This window comes from Hylobates moloch, unplaced genomic scaffold, assembly GCF_009828535.3.
Source record: "Hylobates moloch isolate HMO894 unplaced genomic scaffold, HMol_V3 SCAFFOLD_15, whole genome shotgun sequence".
Classification (NCBI taxonomy): Eukaryota; Metazoa; Chordata; class Mammalia; order Primates; family Hylobatidae; genus Hylobates; species Hylobates moloch.
The window spans coordinates 5,945,598-5,950,928 of record NW_026652290.1 but is presented as its reverse complement, the minus strand read 5'-3'; the positions used below and the strand labels follow the sequence as shown (position 1 = coordinate 5,950,928).

The 5,331-nt window shown below is 55.0% G+C and overlaps 1 long non-coding RNA gene across 1 annotated transcript; it reads right to left on the bottom strand.

Moving 5' to 3' along the window:
• Positions 1 to 1,596: 1,596 nt before the first annotated feature.
• LOC131381354 (uncharacterized) lies at positions 1,597 to 4,148 on the bottom strand. Its single transcript, XR_009210036.1, has 2 exons — positions 3,943 to 4,148; positions 1,597 to 2,100 (listed from the first exon to the last, which is right to left on the bottom strand). It is a non-coding gene; the product is annotated as an uncharacterized LOC131381354 (long non-coding RNA).
• Positions 4,149 to 5,331: the final 1,183 nt, after the last annotated feature.

Sequence of the window (5,331 nt, the reverse complement as noted above, 5' to 3'; positions counted from 1 at the left end):
GTGCAGCAAGATAGAGGCGCTGACTACACAACATTGTGAATGCACCGAGTGCCCCTCAATTGCACACTTTTAATGACTACTTTTATGTTATGTAAATTTCACCTCAATTAAAAGGAACGGAGCTCAGGGCTCCTCTCGCTGGCCCCAGCTCCTGCCTCTTCAGTCTAAACCCGGGCACGTCATGGCAGACAAGGACTCTGGCCGTGTGATGAAGCAGGGATTGCATCTATGCACCCATCCCCTAATTTCCTGTGTTAGCCCTAAGATCTCAGATCAGAACTGGTGTCCCACAGTCCAGGGGAGTCTTTGAGGGGGAAACGAGCTGGTTTGCAGAGGCCTGAGCAGGAGGCGCATCGGGGCCAGGCTGGGGTTGGTCATCCCTAGCTAAGTCTGTCCTTGTTTGGGGTGGGGAACAGAAGGATGTGCCAGGCTGGGAGGGTGACTTGAGCCAAGGGCAGTTGGGGACCAGGGCTCCGGCCTGGTCAAGCATAGATCAGCGCCTCTGTTTGTTTGGAGTTGGGGGTCCTGGAACAGAGGAGGGGGAGTTGAGCCTGTAGGAGCTTCTAAATGCTTAAAGCAGCCCCTTTCTCTGAGGCCTGGGATGCTCTGAGGACCCTTGGGCTGGGAGCAGGCTTAAGCAGAGCCTCTGTCCAGTTGGTCTCTGCCGCCAGCAGAGACAGGCAGCCCAGGGGAGTGATGGGGGCTCAACCAGAGGTGAGGGGTTGAGGGGGACCATGGGGGTCTCCTTGTCTACCCTTGTACTTTTGCATCTTGAGAACATAAGCCCTCCCCTGCTCCCTCCGCCGGCTGCCCTTGCAGGGGGCACTTGGAAACCTGGAGGAGAGAGAAACTAGCAACCTGGGGAGGGAGGCAGAAGAGTTATTTTGGAAAAGAACGAGCTGCCCAGAGAAGGAGGAGGAGAGAGGAAAGTCATCTCCAACAATAAGCACCTCACCTCTCCTCCCTACCGCCCCAGCCACCTACGCCGCCGCTCCCTGCAGAAGAGAAGCAGGAAGAGGTTTTGCAGAAGGCACCAGGCTGCTTGGGTCTCGGATCCTTGGAGAGGTGCGAGCTGTTATTTGGCTTCTTGTGGGCAGCCTGGGGCTGTTTCACATGGAATCACAGGTCTCACTCCTGGAGTCAGGCCTGAGGGCTTGCGGGGTCTTTCCTGTTAGCAGAGGAGAAAGCCGAGCCCTGGTCCCATCCCCAGCAGGCAGGCAGAGCTGAGCCCGGCTCCCAGGCCCTCGGCACAGACTAAGTCTTGGCTTAGACTCTCCCCTACTTCACTGGGGAGGCTGTGTTCCTATTTCTCAGGTGCCGTGGGGCCCAGTTGGGCCCGGTTGGACACTCCAGGGGGTGGGGGAAGCTATTTTGAAGATGCACCTGTGGGGAAGGTGGCATCAGATGGAGGCACTGGTCAAAGTCACCTGGGAGCCCAGCGTCCTTGATTGCTACTGCTGGAAGCAGAATAACAGACCAGGCTCCTCAGAGGGCACATTCCCTAGACAGGGAAGGGCCAGGGCTGCTACAGTCCCCAGCCTGGTCACACCTTCGTGTGTGGCTGTTGGCAAATCAGATGACCATCTGAGCCCCAGGTTTTTCCTTTCCTTATTTTATTAGTAACATGTCAAAAGTACTATTTGCTGGGTGCATCTTCCTGTTTCATTCTGAGGTTCGAGGCTGAATTGAGATAGAAATGGTGTTTCCGTTAAGACATACATGAGGCTGAACATGACGGAGGCTCCAGGCTTCCATGGGCCTTCCACAGATCAGAAGTTAATTTTCCTGGAAGTGACCATCTGGAGGCAGGTGGCTGAGCCCTGGGAGGTCACCGGAGGCTTGAGCACCTTCTCTTTTGGGACTCCCCATCCTGAGGGTGTCGGCCCACAGGCTTGGCCCAAGAAGGCTCACAATTCACCACGTTGCAAACGTGTGGTAGAGATGGAGGGATGCCCCCTTCCGTGTGTGATCCAGGAGCTGGAGCTGTCACTTCCGTGTATATCCCATTGGTGGGAGAGTAGTCACAGACTCACACCCAGCCCGGGAGGTGTGGCCATTATCCTGGACGATGAGGTGCCCAGATGAATATCAAGAATCCTGCTATTGCACGAAAAAGGAGAATGCAGATGGGGCTGTGAGAATCCTGGTCCCAGATGGGGGATGACGATTTTAGTATTAAGCCCCGGGGACACCGGGAAGCCCATTCCTTCCCTGAAGAAGGGACAGTGGCCGCTTCCTGCTTACTGGGGTGGCCCGCTGAGACAGGTGATGAGACAGCATCCAGCCCTGGCTGGGAAGGAAGGCTTTCCCCCTTTCTTTTGTTAATAAGCAAAGAGAAGCGGCTAGGAGGCACTGCTGTGGCCAGAGTGGGATGGGGCGGGAGGTGCAGAGGTTGGAGGGTCTGCTAGAAGATGCTCACTTTTGGAGGGTGAGTCCAGGGAAGTTTCTGGTCCACCTGACCCCTGGCAGAGGCCTCCCTGCGTCTCCTTGCCGCCAGCATCCTCCCCCCACCTCCTGTGCTCTCCCACTCTCATCTAAACTATGAGAAAACAGGATGCTGCTCACCGCCCCAGGCCACAATCTTAATAATTTTAATGTGTTCTTGTTCTGTTCACTTCAATAAACTATTTCCCACTAACTGTTCATTAGCTCGCCTTTCCCCTGGAGCAACTGCAAAACCATAAACAGCACCTCATCCCCCCAAACACCCTCGCTCTGAAAGTTGGGTCTTCTGCTGGTGGTAAGGGGCGCTGCCTCCCATGCCCTAGCGGCTGCAGCCACCCCAGTCTGTGCACGTGTGTGGGCGGGTAAGAGTGGGCCATATGCCCACCTTTACCCAACTCATTTATTTATTTATTCTTGAGATGGAGTTTTGCTCTTGTTGCCCAGGCTGGAGTGCAATGGCTCGATTTCGGCTCACTGCAACCTCCACCTCCCGGGTTCAAAAAATTCTCCTGCCTCAGCCTCCTGAGTAGCTGGGATTATGGGCACCTGGCACCATGCCTAGGTAATTTTTGTATTTTCAGTAGAGATGGGATTTCACCATGTTGGCCAGGCTGGTCTCGAATTCCTGACCTCAGGTGATCCGCCCCCCTCAGCCTCCCAAAGTGCTGGGATTACAGGTGTGAGCCACCACGCCTGGTCCCAAACTCATTTATTTTTAAAAATAAAAGCACATGTCCATCCAAATGTTGACAGTGCCTTGATTTACAATAGCCTTAACCTGGAAATAAATGTACACCAACAACAGCTAAGCAAATTGTAGCACATCCATGCGATGGACTACTACTCAGCGATGAAAAGGAGTGAACCATTGGTGCAGGCAAGGGCATGGCCGCATCTCTGGGGAACGGTGCTGAGGGAAGGCAGCCAGGCAGCAAAGAAGTATGTATTGTGTCATTTCACTTATGTAAACTCCAGAAAAGGCAAACTCATGTACAGGGACAGACGGCAAGGCAGTGGTTGCCTGAGGGTGGGGAATACAGGGAGAGGGAGGAGGGAGAGGGCACATCAGGACAGGAGGAAACTTTGGGGGTGACGGATATGTTCCCTATCCTGGTGGTGGTGATGGTTTCACAGGCAAATCTGCGTGTCATAGCGCATAAACTGTACCCTTTAATCATGGGCAGTGCGCCATATACCAGTCACACCTCAATCACGCCCTTTAAACACACACGCGTGCTGCCTTCTCCAGTCCCTGAGTCCACACGGCAGGAGCCCTGCCCTTGGGGTGCTTTGTGGTGGGCACCCCGCCCCCAGCCTTGAGCTTGACTGGCAGTGAGTGTGCCCAAAGTGGGAGCTCCGGATGGTTCTCCTTGAGGGATGGGGCGGGGGGGCGCCTTCTAAGGGTGAGTTCAGAGGTGGGAGAACAACAGTGACATGGGAGAGGCGTCTGCAGGCACCAAGGGCTGCCTGTGAGTGGAGGGTCAGCAGGGCCCTTACTTCCAGAAGTGCCAAAGCACCTTGGCCATCCTGGACACAAGAGAAGCAGGTCCCGAGAAAATCCTCAACGGAGACAGAGGACTGAGGTGGCACCAGGCACCAGGGTGAGCTGCTCCCTTCGCTCGGCTCTGGATTTAGTTTGGACTTGCTGGTCTCTGAGAGGGCTCTGTGGTGGCTGTTGGACTTGAGTCTCCAGATTCCACCAAACCCCCTGCCCCAGAGCTCCTCCCCATCTTTCTGGCTGCCTGGCAACCGGAGGCCTCTCTGTGATGGAGGACGTTCTGGAATGATGGACCTTCAGTAGGGTGAGGGCTGCCTCCCTCCCTTCCCCAGCCTCCCCTGCAGCTAAGGCCAGCCATGCGGCCTGGACTTGGCCAGGCAGGTGTGTCCATGGCAGACCCTGATCCGGGAGCTGACGGGTCTCGGGGAAGGAGATGAGGCCCGCCCTCTCTCTCTGGGAAGCTGTATTGGGGTGGTTGAAGCATCGCCCTTCCTGGTGTAGAAGTGGTAGATTAAGTTTTCTAGGAATCCCGTAACAAACTGCAACAAACCTAGTGGCTTAAAACACAGAAGTTCATGATCTTGCCGTTCTGGAGGTCAGAAGTCCGACACTGGCCTCTCTGGGCTAAAATGCAGAAAGGCTGCATTCCCTTTTGGAGTGTCAAAGGTGGGGTCTCTCTCCGTGCCTCTTCTAGTCTCTGGAGGCTGCTTGTGCTCCTTGGCTCCCAGCTCCCTCTTCCTTCTTCAAGATGGAAGCCCTCATCCTGCGGAGCCAGCAGCACAGCTCTCTCGGACCCGCCTCCATCATCACATTCTCTCTGACACTGACTCCTGCCTCCTCCACTTTTTTTTTTCAAAGACAGAGTTTAGCTCTTGTTGCTCAGGCTGGAGTGCAGTGGTGCAGTCTCAGCTGACTGCAACCCACACCTCCCAGGTTCAAGCAATTCTCCTGCCTCAGCCCCCCAAGTAGCTGGGATTGCAGGTGTGTGCCACTATGCCTGGCTAATTTTTTATTTTTTGTTTTTAGTAGAGATGGCGTTCACCATGTTGGCCAGGCTTGTCTCAAACTCCTGACCTCAAGTGATCCACCCCACCTTGGCCTCCCAAAGTGCTGGGATTACAGGCGTGAGCCACTGCGCCCAGTCTCCTCTTCCACTTTTAAGGACCCTGTGGTTGCATTGGGCCACCTGGATCATCCAGGATCACCTCCCATCTCAAGGTCACCAATGAGCAATCCCAGTCCCATCTGGAACCTTCCTTCCTCCTTGCATTGTAAGCTAACATAGTCACAGGTTCCAGGGGTTAGGACGTGGGCATTTTGGGGCCAGTGTTCTACCTCCCTCCTGTGGGGTATCTCAAACTCAGGGCCCAGGCTGCAGGCAGCAGTGG